At 42.5% G+C, this 14,418-nt stretch overlaps 1 long non-coding RNA gene across 1 annotated transcript in view; it reads left to right on the top strand.

Moving 5' to 3' along the window:
- LOC126195370 (uncharacterized) overlaps positions 1–14,418 on the top strand; it is a 251,923-nt gene that overhangs the window by 222,205 nt on the left and 15,300 nt on the right. The gene's annotated exons all lie outside the window — the stretch shown is intronic.

Here is a 14,418-nt window from a genome sequence, read left to right as displayed (position 1 = left end):
CGTTTCTTTTTTTTCGTTTTTGTGCTTAAGCGCAGAAAGTTCTCAACTTATCAGAGGAGAAAGTTGTTGTTGTTGTGGTCTTCAGTCCTGAGACTGGTTTGATGCAGCTCTCCATGCTACTCTATCCTGTGCAAGCTTCTTCATCTCCCAGAACCTACTGAAACCTACATCCTTCTGAATTTGCTTAGTGTATTCATCTCTTGGTCTCCCTCTACGATATTTACCCTCCACACTGCCCTCCAATACTAAATTGGTGATCCCTTGATGCCTCAACACATGTCCTACCAACCGATCCCTTCTTCTGGTCAAGTTGTGCCACAAACTTCTCTTCTCCCCAATCCTATTCAATACTTCCTCATTAGTTATGTGATCTACCCATCTAATCTTCAGCATTCTTCTGTAGCACCACATTACAAAAGCTTCTATTCTCTTCTTGTCCAAACTATTTATCGTCCGTGTTTCACTTCCATACATGGCTACACTTCATACAAATACTTTCAGAAATGACTTCCTGACACTTAAATCTATACTCGATGTTAACAAATTTCTCTTCTTCAGAAACGCTTTCCTTGGAAGAGCAGTTGAATGGAATGGATAGTGTCTTGAAAGGAGGGTAAAAGATGAACATCAACAAAAGCAAAACGAGGATAATGGAATGTAGTCGAATTAAGTCGGGTGATGCTGAGGGAATTAGATTAGGAAATGAGACACTTAAAGTAGTAAAGGAATTTTGCTATTTGGGGAGCAAAATAACTGTTGATGGTCGAAGTAGAGAGGAGAAAGTAACATTGCGATTTTTTCTGGTCGTTCTCGCTTAATATGACGTAGCAACGAAAGTTATGCGCCTTTCTCGATCTGTAAAACAGATCTGATAATTGTGATTAACGTTATCGAAACGGTACTGTACAGTAAATAAAATGCTTGTGTTATCAGCGTTACATCACCCAAGTACTTAACATATTTGCAAAAGAGATGCTTGCAGCTGATCTGCACTTCCTTTGGTGCCCAAATAATAAAACACTTGACATGGGAGTGCCTACATACAGCTTTTTTGACGAAGATTATTATCACGTATTTCAATCATACGGAATAGGGTACTATTTTTTGTCTGTCCATACTCAAGCAATTGATCAAATTGTGATAATGATTTTACATTATACGGTGGCCCTCTGCGAACAATTAGTCTGTCTCTGTGCTAATGAAATCCCCAGTTTGCTCCGGATACTGAAAGCAACACATAATATCACCAATAGTTCATACGATTCCCGGGGCAATGTGATCATAAACTCAAGTACTGGCTTCTAAAACATGCAAGTCATTATGTGAAAAACATTTGAGAAAAGGTAATGCAATATTGTGTTCCATTAATTTCAGTAACTTACTGGCACTGACGTGGATGGAAATCTAAATAGAAGGACCTAACAGCGAGTGTAAAAAGTGAGAATCATTGAATATTACATTTCTCCATCTCAGAGAAATGAAGGTAGCTGTTATATCTTGTGAGCACAGCTGTCAGCTCGTTTCAGCTTAGATATTCCAAGTTAGTCAACGATGGCCAAGTGTCAAAAGTCGGCTACTAGTGAGTAGGAAATAGGATATCAGAAATCTGAAATGTTGCCTTTTCCCCGAGTTCTTTAAAAAATATGTACTTTGTTAACTGTGAAATATATACGAAGGAATGCTGGAAAAAGTAAAGCGTCCGAATTTGTTACGTGAAATCACTGGCAGCTTTTTAAATGAAACAAACATTACTAACATTCTACATCTTCATTCTTCAGGTTTCTCAATATAGTCACTCTGGCGACGAATATATTCCTCCCACCGAGAAACCATTGTGTTTATACCGATACTGTAGAATGAGACGTTATTAACAGAACCACAACCTCACATCTGCTTGCATCGCTTCACCATTATCAAAATATAGTCGTCGGAGAAGTTTTGGAAACAAATGAAAATCTATTGGTGCCAAATGGGGACTGTATGCGGGTGGATCGAGGAAATTGAACGCAAGGCGTCATATTGTTGCAGGTATCACGACGCTCGTGAGTGATCCAGCATTCTCGTGCCGCAGTAGAGGGTGCTCTAACTGTAGACGAAATCTAGAGTTTGAAACTCGATTACAGCACGCTGTTTCTCTCCCACAGACGTACATTAACAGCAAAAAAAAAAAAAAAAATATCGCAACACCAAGCTGGAGTTGTGCGACATAAACGATAGTTGATAGGCCTGTTTCTACATCTGAAAGACATGTCTGTTCAGCATTCGCGCCATTCGCATGTGAGTTGTGCTAGTAGTGCCCTATGTTCTTTTAAACACACGCTGTAACGGTCGTGAGCGTTAGTTACCTTTGACGTTGGACGTGTTGAGATGATGTCAGTCAAGAATACCTATAGGCGACAAAGACGACATTATCGACACCTCACTGAATGTGAACGAGGTTGTGTAATAGGTCTACGAGAAGCTGGGTGTAACTTCTGCGATCTTGCGGAAAGACTTGACTGGAATGTAGCCACTACATGTGATTGCTGGCAGTGGTGATCACGAGACTGCACAGTCGCAAGAAGACCGGGCTCCAGATGGCCATGTGGCACTACCGAGAGAGAAGACCGTCATGACGGGCGTATGGCAGTAATCTGAGCAGCAGTTGGCACCAAGGTGACACAAAGAACTGTTTATTTTATTTTTCCTCTTGAGTCATTAGTCTTCTGACTTGCTTAATTCCTCTTCTGTGCCAACTTCTTCTTCGCAGAGTAACACTTGCAACCTCACTTATTTCCTCTATGTATTCTCATCTCTGTTGTCCTCTGTAGTTTCTACCCTCAACAGCTCCCTCTAATATCCTGATGTCTTAAGAGATGTCCTACCATCCAGTCCCTTCTTGTTGTCAGTGTTTACCATCTCTGTACAGGATGGGCGTATGGGAAGGCGGTGGGCGTGATTAATTCATCAGGATAATATTTAGACAAAGGCCATTTATTGGCGAAAACATGATAAAAAGGGGTCACATAGTCAGGCCTAGGGAGGTAAGGGTGAGCCAGAAAGTAAAGTATGGCGAAGGTAGGTGTCCGTGAAAACTAAGTCCACAGAGCCGCAGCACCGGGAGAAAGGGAAGATGTTCACTGCTACAGGGCGTGCGTCCGACTTGCAGGAGAGCACGAAAAACAAGAGAGCGGGCCCAGCGAGGGGTGGCTGGATATATTCGATGCATCACGCTGCTTCCTCCGCCTTGATTGGTCGGGATCGAGGAAACCGTGCAGGCGGCATGGAACTTTCCAGAGCACATAGCATACCCTCGTCAGCACACGAGGGAGGCGCGTGGCCAAGGTGCCCTTCCTCGGTGCTGACTTCCTGTTGCTAGATCGTGGGACGAAAGAATTTACAGGCAGCTGACACTGCCGGCCGTGGCTTGGCCGTAATGGAAGAATGAAGTTACCTTTGGGAGCTAATTAAATAAATTAAAATTTTCCTACCGACTGGCTCATCCTTGACAATTCCTTTCCTCACCGATTTTCCGGAGAAACTCCTCTTTCCGTATCTTATCAGTCAATCCAATTTTCACCATTCTTTTGTAGAACCAGATTTCAAATGCTTCGATTCTCTTCCCGTTTTCCCATGGCCCATGTTTACCATAGAATGCAGTGCTTTTTAAGGCATTTGTTTGATACTAGTAGACTTCTCTTGATCAGGAATACCCTTTTTGTCATTGGTAGTCTGCTTTTTATGTTCTCCTTGTTACGTCCGTCATGGGTTATTTTCTGCCTAAGTAGCAGATTTGCTTAACTTCACTCACTTCGTGGCCACCAGTCCGTATGTTAAGCTTCTCGCTGTTCTTATTCCTGCTGCTTCTCATTACTTTCATATTTCTTTGATTTATTTGCAATTCATTGTCTGTACACATTAGACTATTCATTCCATTCAGCAGATCATGTAATTCTTCTTCACTTTCACTCAGGATAGCAATGTCATCAGCAAATCGTATCATTGATATCCTTTCACCTTGAGTTTTAATTCCACTCCTAAATCTTTCTTTTATTTCCATCAATGCTTCTTCGATGAACAGATTGAACAGTAGAGGCGAAAGACTATTCCTTGTCTTATACTCTTTTTCATCCGAGCACTTCGTTCTTCCTCGTCAACTCTTATTATTCCCTCTTGGCTCTTGTACATAATGTATATTGCCTGTCTCTCCCTTCATGTTACCCCTACTTTTCTCAGAATTACGAACATCTTGCACCATTTTACAGTGTCGAAAGCTTTTTCCTGGTCGACAAATCCCTATGAACGTGTCTTCATTTTTCTTTAGTCTTGCTTCCATTACACTGGGCAACAACCAAAAAAACGTCATGGGTTTCTCAGCTGATTTAGACTAATTTTGGTGTTCTGAGTCCGAATATCACATTGATTTTGCTCTATCAGGTCAACTTTTTGAGATACAGCCATAGGCCTACATGACCATTTTTCCCTGAAACGTAAGCCTTTTTATAGGCTTCAATATGCTAATATTAGGGGTTTTAAGGGGATTATTCAGGACATATGAAAACAAAAGAAGCCTTTAAGATTGTAACAGTTAATCATTCCAATAGATGCCTTTTTTTCTTACTATAGTATAAAATTTATTCTAATTTTTATTGTCTGACAGTCAACTGCATATTTCTATTACTATTTCAGATTGATATGGCTTCTGCGCGACGTTCATGCATGAATAATCCAGACGTTTTCTGCTACATCTGCGGAGAATACACGCTTTCAGTGGACAGGAAGAACATCACTGGATTTGTGAAGAAGGCCTACCAGGCTTATTTTCAAGTCAAGCTGGGTGACCAAGATAAGCCCTGGGCACCGCACACGGTCTGTAAGAAGTGCGTGGAATACCTCCGGCGGTGGACGAAGGGCACGAAAACTTCACTGAAGTTTGGGATTCCGATGGTTTGGAGGGAGCCCTTTGACCATGCATCGGATTGTTACTTCTGCGCCATCAATACTACTGGCATCAACCGGAAGAATCGGCACAGCCTCCAGTACCCCGACCTTCCATCTGCCCGCCGTCCAGTTGCTAACTGCGAAGAAATTCCTGTACCAGCGTTCACAGAGCTTCCTAACATCGACGATGAGGCCACCACTGCAGACGAGGGAGGATATATAGCAGACGAGGAGTATGAAGCACAAGATGGTCGGCAGCTCTTTTCACAATGTGAGCTTAATGATCTTGTTCGGGATCTCAGCTTGTCGAAGACTTCATCCGAGCTGTTGGCCTCCAGACTCAAAGAGAAAAATCTACTTGGCGAGGACGCGCGTATCACTTTCTTTCGTAGAAGGCATGAGGACTACATGGGCTACTTCTGCCAGGAGGAAGACCTAGTGTACTGCCGAGATGTCGCCGGTCTTCTTGTTAAACTCGCGGCCCCTACATACGATCTGAGAGATTGGCGACTCTTTATTGACAGCTGCAAGCGCTCTTTGAAGTGTGTGCTCCTCCACAACGGGAACGAGTTCGCCTCAATCCCTCTTGCTCACTCCACAACTCTCGTAGAGAAATATGAAGCAGTGAAGTACGTGCTCGACAAAATCCAATATGAGCAGTACCAATCGATCATCTGCGTCGACTTCAAGATGGTGAACTTTCTACTTGGTCAGCAGTCCGGGTTCACGAAATACCCATGCTTTATATGTATGTGGGACAGTCGAGACAGAGCCCAGCACTATGTAAAGAAAGTGTGGCCGCCACGAGAGCAGTTAGTACCTGGTGCGAGAAACATCATAAACGAACCTCTTGTTGACCGGGAGAAGATATTGATCCCACCGCTACACATGAAGCTTGGGTTAATGAAACAGTTCACGCGTGTTCTGGACAAGGATGGGAGGTGCTTCCACTACCTGTGCCGAGCCTTTCCGCGACTGACCATTGAGAAGCTGAAGGCCGGCATTTTCGATGGGCCACAGATACGGCAGCTCATAAAGGACTCCATGAACACGTTAGAGTGCGCCGCGTGGAAATCATTTGTGCAGGTGGTGAACAACTTCCTGGGGAACACGAAGGCAGCAAACCACACCAGACTCATCAGCAGCATGATAGAGGCCTTTCAAAAGCTCGGGTGTTTGATGAGTATAAAGATGCACTTCCTGTACTCACACATGGAGAAGTTTCCTGAAAACCTTGGGGCGATGAGCGACGAGCAGGGAGAAAGGTTCCATCAGGACATGCGCCAAATGGAGGATAGGTACCAGGGGAGGTGGGACGCAGTCATGATGGCGGACTACTGCTGGATGCTGAAGAGAGACAACCCAGCAGCTGCTCACAAACGGGAATCGAAGAAACGCCGATTCATGCCGTGAACTCTGAACTTTTGTGTCACGTAACGCTCATTGTTATACTAATATTATGATAAATATGCTTATTTACTTTGATGGAGTAAATAAAAACTTAATGAATTTGCATACGTTGACTTTTATTTCTTGAGGAAAACGGAAAAAATCTTCCGGGGTTTCTCAGCAGATGATACAAAGAAATTTGTTTTTTTACGAAAAATCGATTTTTAAAAATTTCTGTAGCAAAAAATCCTGACCTGATAGAACAAAACCAAGGTCATTTTCGGACTCAGGGCATCAAAATTAGTCTAATTCAGCGGGAAAACCCTAGACTTTTTTAAAAAAATCTTTTTTTGTTGCCCAGTGTTATCAAATGCAACTTCAGAATTGCCTCTCTCGTGCCTTTACCTCTCCTGAAGCCAAACTGAACGTCATCTTGCACATCCTCAATTTTCTTTTCCATTCTTCTGTATATTATTCTTGTCAACAATTTGGAAACTTGAGCTGGTATAAGCTGATTGTGCGAGAATTCTCGCATTTAGCAGTTCTTGCAGTCTTCGGAATTGTGTGGATGATTTTTCTGCGGAAGTCAGATGGTATGTCGCCAGACTCACACATTCTACACACCAACGTGAATAGTCGATTTGTGCCACTTTCCCCAATGACTTCGGATGGAATGTCATCTATCCCTTCTGCCTTATTTGATCTTAAGTCCTCCAAAGCTCTTTTCAATCTGATTCTAATACTGGATTCCCTATCTCTTCTAAATCGCCTCCTGTTTTTTTTTTTCTGTTGCATCAGACAAATCTTCCCCCTCATAGAGCTTTGAATGTATTCTTTCCATCTATCCGCTCTCTCCTCTGCATTTAACAGTGGAATTCCCGTTGCACTCTTGATGTTACCACCCTTGCATTTAAGTCACCTAAGGTTGTTTCGACTTTCCTGTACGCTGAGTGTGTCTTTCCGACAATCATTTCTTTTTTAGATTTCTTCACATTTTTCATGCAACCATTTCGTCTTAGCTTCCCTGTAATTCCTATTTATTTCATTCCTCAGCGACTTGTGTTTCTGTATTCCTGAGTTTCCCGGAATATTTTTGTACTTCCTCCTCTCATCGATCAACTGAAGTATATCTTCTGTTAGCCACGGTTTCTTCATAGTTATCTTTTTTTGCACCTATTTTTCGTTCCAACTTCTGTGTAGCTTATCGCACCCCAGGCGTCTCGGACGAATGCAGTCTGAGAAATAGATCTCGTCAGGTCTACTTAGTACACATATACGATCATTACTTGCGCGCAGGCAAAATCTGCTTTCTTCACCTCAGCGCGCCATTCCATCTTCTAAGTGATCCTCCGATGGCCGTGCGTGTCGATGCTGTGACGTGAATGGAAGACAGGCTAGAGGTGTGCGTGCCCATAGTCCCGTTGCTAATAACCGGTTTCCAACAGCTCGTGTTGACACATCTGGGCTCACAAGCCCTCTTATCTCTGCAGCAGTAGCTGCACAGTCTGCCACTGCTGCCCTTACAATACGACAATCCTGTGGCGTCTGTGCTGCGTGGATGCCCAGAACCTCGTCTGTGGGTGTGAGAATGTTCACAAGGCCAATGATACCAGCATATTTGCACAGTTGATGCAGCACGTCCAACTTGTGTGACAGTTCTACGAAAGGAGCATCCACCCACTCGGAAGGTCACAATCTGACCCCTTTCAAACTCGCTCAACTGGCTACAAGAAGCACGAGTGCGTTTCCGTGGCATGGTTGCGTGCTTGCTGCTTCACACGTTTCCACCACGCTGAGATTTCTGGCTGTCAGCATTCCCTCCCTATTAAAGGACAGTTAAGCCACTACGCTACGTATTGCCGGACGACACTGAAACCATTATCAGCGCATCTACTATCCCCCAGGTTGCATATGCCGTCATCTGGTCAAAATCATCGTCTCTTTCCAGGTTTACTAATATTTTTGCTGGCAGTGTATAATACTAGGGGAGACATTTTAATTGAAACTGAAAGTGAATCTGCCCGGTATCGGCATGCATGCATGTCCGAAGGAACAGGCACTGTGGGGGCTACAGCCGTTATGAAATGCATGAAATGTATCAGCAGATGCGAATAAGGACAACGATCTACCTCTAAATGGATACTCTGCAAATCACATTTAAGTGCCTGGCAGAGGGTTCATCGAACCACCTTCACAATTCTCTATTATTCCAATCTCGTATAGCACGCGGAAAGAATGAACACCTGTATCTTTCCGTACGAGCTCTGATTTCCCTTGTTTTATCATGGTGATCAGTCCGCCCTATGTAGGTCGGTGTCAACAAAATATTTTCGCATTCGGAGGAGAAAGTTGGTGATTGGAATTTCGTGAGAAGATTCAGTCACAACGAAAAACGCCTTTCTTTTAATGATTTCCAGCCCAAATCCTGTATCATTTCTGTGACACTCTCTCCCATATTTCGCGATAATACAAAACGCGCTGCCTTTCTTTGAACTTTTTCGATGTACTTCGTCAGTCCTACCTGGTAAGAATCCCACACTGCGCAGCAGTATTCTAAAACAGAACGGACAAGCGTAGTGTAGGCAGTCTCCTTAGTAGGTCTGTTACATTTCCTAAGTGTCCTGTCAATAAAACGCAGCCTTTGGTTAGCCTTCTCCGCAACATTTGCTACGTGTTATTTTCAATTTAAGTTGTTCGTAATTGTAATACCTAGGTATTTAGTTGAATTTACGGCTTTTAGATTAGACTGATTTATCGTGTAACCGAAGTTTAACAAGTTCCTTTAGTACTCATGTGGATACCATCACACTTTTCGTTATTTAGGGTCAACTGCCACTTTTCGCACCATTCAGATATTTTTTCTAAATCGTTTTGCAGTTTGTTTTGATCTTCTGATGACTTTATTAGTCGATAAACGATAGTGTCATCTGAAAACAACCGAAGACGGCTGCCCAGATTGTCTCCGAAATCGTTTATATAGATAAGGAACAGCAAAGGGCCTATAACACTACCTTGGGGAACGCCTGAAATCACTTCTATTTTACTCGATGACTTTCCGTCAATTACTACGAACTGTGATCTCTCTGACAGGAAGTCGCAAATCCAGTCACATAACTGAGACGATATTCCATAAGCACGCAATTTTACTACGAGCTGCTTGTGTGGTACAGTGTCAAAAGCCTTCCGTAAATCCAGGAATACGGAAACGATCTGAAATCCCTTGTCAATAGCACTCAGCACTTAATGTGAATAAAGAGCTAGTTGTGTTTCACAGGAACGATGTTTTCTAAACCCATGTTGACTGTGCGTCAATAGACCGTTTCCTTCGAGGTAATTCATAATGTTCGAACACAATATATGTTCTAAAATCCAGACGCATATCGACCTTAACGATATGGGCCTGTAATTTAGTGGATTACTCCTACTACCTTTCTTGAATATTGGTGTGACCTGTGCAACTTTCAAGTCTTTGGGTACTGATCTTTCTTGGAGCGAACGGTAGTGTATGATTGTTAAGTATGGAGCTAATGCATCAGCATACTCCGAAAGGAACCTAATTGGTATACAGTCTGGACCAGAAGACTTGCTTTTATTAAGTGATTTAAGTCAGCTGTATAATGGTATGAAGACAATGAAAATTTGTACCGGCTGAGGACTTGAAACCGGATTTCCCGCTTTTTGCGAGCTCTTATCTTACAATTAGGCCATCCGACCACGCTTCACAGCCTGATCCAAACTTCCATTGTCAGCGTATTAATACGGTATTCCAATGTCTGTGTTGTTGAGGAATACAACATATGGAAGTTTGGGTCCGTTATGCACTTGATGGTTGTCCATACTGGCAACATTTCATGACTTTCCATAGATGGTCACGACACACATGTGCACAGCCGATCAGCTTCGCCGTTTCCGTGATGGCCGTTCCCAGGCACTTACAATCAGCCCTTTGTCACAGTCGCTTATATCGGTGTATTTCCCATTTCTTACCCGTACCGTCGCTAGAATGATTCTCCAGTGGCCTCTGTCACGCTTATATATTTTTCTTGCCACGTCACGTGTGTACAACGCCACCAGACGGCATGCACTCTCTCGCCGCGGTCAGTGGTCAGTATGTTTTGGATCGTCAGTGCGCATTGTCCCTCGTTTAAATGGTGCTCAGATGCTGCCACTAGTTTACCCACAACTGCTGCCACTCATTTCTTCTCCTAATTCAAACAGGTACTCTGAGCCTTGCGTGTGCTTGAATTTTACCATGGCGATACTATTTTCTACCCGTTCCTGAACTCCGAGTTGCCTCGCGGTGCCTTGAGATCTCATTGGGCGAGATGTGGCAGGTTTCCAAGTTTTGATGCGCATTACGGGGAACAGCGGTTCAAATTGCTGTTTGAGATGGCAAGTTTAGATTTCTCCTGATTTCCCAAAGTTTGCTGAGACCAGTTCATGTGATAAAGCAACGGGAAAATTCCCGTCCTCTCTCCTACCTTCCCCTGTCTCTTCCCAATCCGAACTTGCATTCCTTCACTAGTGACCTAGTCGTCGAGGGAGCATTAAACCTTAACCTTCCTACCGATTTCCTTTAAATCGTTACTAGCATCACCTGAACAATGTCTTCGCCTAACTAGTTATCTCTAGCAGTCAGTTTCGGGACTCGAACGCGAATTTTCGCAGGGTTTAGCGCGCCTCCAGGTCTCATTGAAACATTCTTAGGCAATGATGTTTCGACCTACGATTTATGAACCTGACAACCAGAGGTTCTCCCAAGAGGTATGTGATTATAGAGCCACTGGGGAACAGACTCCATGGACTTCATCATCGTAGATTCAGTCATTCATTCCATTTCAGAGAATTTGTTCCAAATGCCATACGTCCCTTGTGATGGAGTAAGTCATGTTTCTTCTCCAGATGCATTCTCTGCAGTTGAGTTGTTTGCGCACATCCCGTGGAAAAATCTTCGACTGTAGTTTGGAAATTATATTCACAAAAAATGTCACTGAGATTGAAAGTCTAAGTGAAGCCTGGAGGCGTACTCAGGTATCCTGATGGCTAAGGCAACTGATCACAAAATCGGGAAATACGGGTTTGACTTCCGATGTAGCACAGATTTTCATAAATGACAACATATTCACTATTTAGTAGTACACTCACACTTCCCTTAATACCAATAATACAATACAAAATCACAGAAAGAAACATATCTCATCTGGAAATTATAGCTGAATTCCTTTGTCACACAAACACACGAAGCATGAATTTTAATCCTTTCAGTGAAGTAGCTAAGAAGTAAAACTGTCATGAACAACACACTGAACTGAGGGTGGTATGTACTTGTTTTCCTCCAATCTTTGAACTGAGTCACCAAGCCTGTTATAGTGGGATGCACAATATGTGGACTCAGAACCACGTCATTTTTCACATTAACAAACATGCCACAGGTAAAAATGACATACAATTAACCCAGGACTGACATTAGTTCGAATCATAGATCTCTGAACCCACAATTTGACCTAGAGCAGCCTCAGTAACACACCAATAGACTAAAAACAATAGTAGCGGCTATAGTCTCATTCAGATGAGAAGTCACAACAACGTTCCCTGTGAGAAGGTCAAACATTACGAGCCAGAGTCACAACTAATGTTATCGACCGTGGGAACTGTGTGCACTGCCTGTGGATTCATGATAGCTGCAGTGCGTTGTCCTCTTCCCAGACGCATGCGTGTAACTAGGGACGAGTAATGACGCCGAGAAGTGTATCTACCAACCGCGCACTCCAAGCAGACACTCGGCACTGGAAGAGAATTAACGAAAGTCGCACTTCGGTCCGACATTCACTAGTTTCAGGTCGCTGCAAACATTAGCCGAGCATGTAATGCAACGTACTTTTGATTGTTGTCGCCATTCTATGTTGTCTCCCCTGGATTTTGCTTAGTATGTTGTTAACTTCATGTGTACTAAAGTAGATGACATGCCAAACTTAGTGTTGTCTGGCAATGAAGTAAGGCTAGGTTTGCAGTAAGGGTTAGCCCTCTCAGCGCTGGCCGACGAACTTCGATATGTATAGGCCACCATCCCAAGCGAAATATAGTCTTAAAAGTGGAGCCCGGCAGTTGACGGTTTGGACGAAATATCACATAATCGTTCCCCGAAAAAAAATCGATACTTACTTCGACTCTTACGTCAACACTCCATAGTTTTTGATAGAATCGATATAGAAATTTTCTGTATTTCGTGAGTCCTGTGGGCTGAAATCAATGGCGATCAGGTGTGAACACGACAAGCGCAATGCCCACTTGCCGATTTCGGTGGAATTTTTTCTTATGTAAATTATAAATTTTCCACAAAAATCATTTCAGTTTGGTAAACAGTTTTATTAATTTTGTATGTAAGAATGTTTACTAACATAACATTTTACTTTCACTACCAGTTTATATATTTTATGACCATACTAGCTTAGCGCCCTCTGCTTCGGTCCCGTAGCCCTTATGGTCTGCACAGAACTTTTTTTTTGTTTTTGTTTTTTGCATTTCTTTAATCGAATTACTATGGTGTTCACAATTTGCCTAATTTGCAACTTTTCTGAATGTACTTCTGAGCAAAATGCGATTCTGGTTGTCAGAGTCCGAGGTGTTTGTTAATCATGAGGTGATATTTCCATAGGTATTTCATCCTCTAACAGATATTTATTTATATCTAACCGAGAAGTGAAATACCAGTTTCCATAGATTTAGCTTTAAATTTTTTAATATATATATATATATATATATATATATATATATATATATATATATATATATATATATTTTAAATATTGATATATTTACTGACCTCCCCCCATGAACCATGGACCTTGCCGTTGGTGGGGAAGATTGCGTGCCTCAGCGATACAGATAGCCGTACCGTAGGTGCAAGACATTTCCAGGGGCAGATGTGGACTCTGACCACAATCTATTGGTTATGACCTGTAGATAAAAACTGAAGAAACAGCAAAAAGGTGGAAATTTAAGGAGATGGGACCTGGATAAACTAAAAGAACCAGAGGTTGTACAGAGTTTCAGGGAGAGCATAAGGGAGCAATTGACAGGTATGGGGGAACGAAATACAGTAGAAGAAGAATGGGTAGCTTTGAGGGATGAAGGCAGCAGAGGATCAAGTAGGTAAAAAGACGAGGGCTAGTAGAACTCCTTGGGTAACAGAAGAAATATTGAATTTAATTGATGAAAGGAGAAAATATAAAAATGCAGTAAATGAAACAGGCGAAAAGGAATACAGACGTCTCAAAAATGAGATCGACAGGAAGTGCAAAATGGCTAAGCAGGGATGGCTAGAGGACAAATGTAGGGATTTAGAGGCTTATCTCACTAGGGGTAAGATAGATACTGCCTACATAACATATTTTGAGAGGGGTCCTCATCGTTCGACAAATATTACAATGCAAAAACTGTAACTTCTAACTCGTCAAAGGCAACTGATCAGTTGTAGCAAAACATACCAGCCAAACACGCTGAGAATTATCAAGCACTACACACTTTAGAGAAGCGCTAGAAAACGGTCGCCTTGGAGGAAACATAAATATTAATCCATAGCCAGAAACTGAAAAATGAAATTCTAAATGGAAAAATGTATTTAAAAAACAGTGTTTTAATTCAGTACTGTTAAAATAGGACGTCCATAAGAATCAGTGGTATGTATTTTTCTTTATTCCATTTAATTTTAGAGCAATTATGTGTTTATCTGTAGAAATAAAGTATAATTTATATTTTCTCTGACTGTCGCAGTACGTCTAATAACACCAAAGATACGTTGCACAGCCCGCATTTCGTGGTCGTGCGGTAGCGTTCTCGCTTCCCACGCCCGGGTTCCCGGGTTCGATTCCCGGCGGGGTCAGGGATTTTCTCTGCCTCGTGATGGCTGGGTGTTGTGTGCTGTCCTTAGGTTAGTTAGGTTTAAGTAGTTCTAAGTTCTAGGGGACTTATGACCACAGCAGTTGAGTCCCATAGTGCTCAGAGCCATTTTGAAGCCATACGTTGCACAAGAGTTCAGAAGACGTTGCAAAGTAACAGATATCACTAACATCTACACACTGATAATGAAATCGAACCAAGCTTTATTTT

Source organism: Schistocerca nitens, chromosome 7 (genome assembly GCF_023898315.1).
Source record: "Schistocerca nitens isolate TAMUIC-IGC-003100 chromosome 7, iqSchNite1.1, whole genome shotgun sequence".
NCBI lineage: Eukaryota > Metazoa > Arthropoda > Insecta > Orthoptera > Acrididae > Schistocerca > Schistocerca nitens.
Note: the sequence above shows the minus strand (reverse complement) of the source record. Positions and strands in the feature narration are given on the sequence as shown.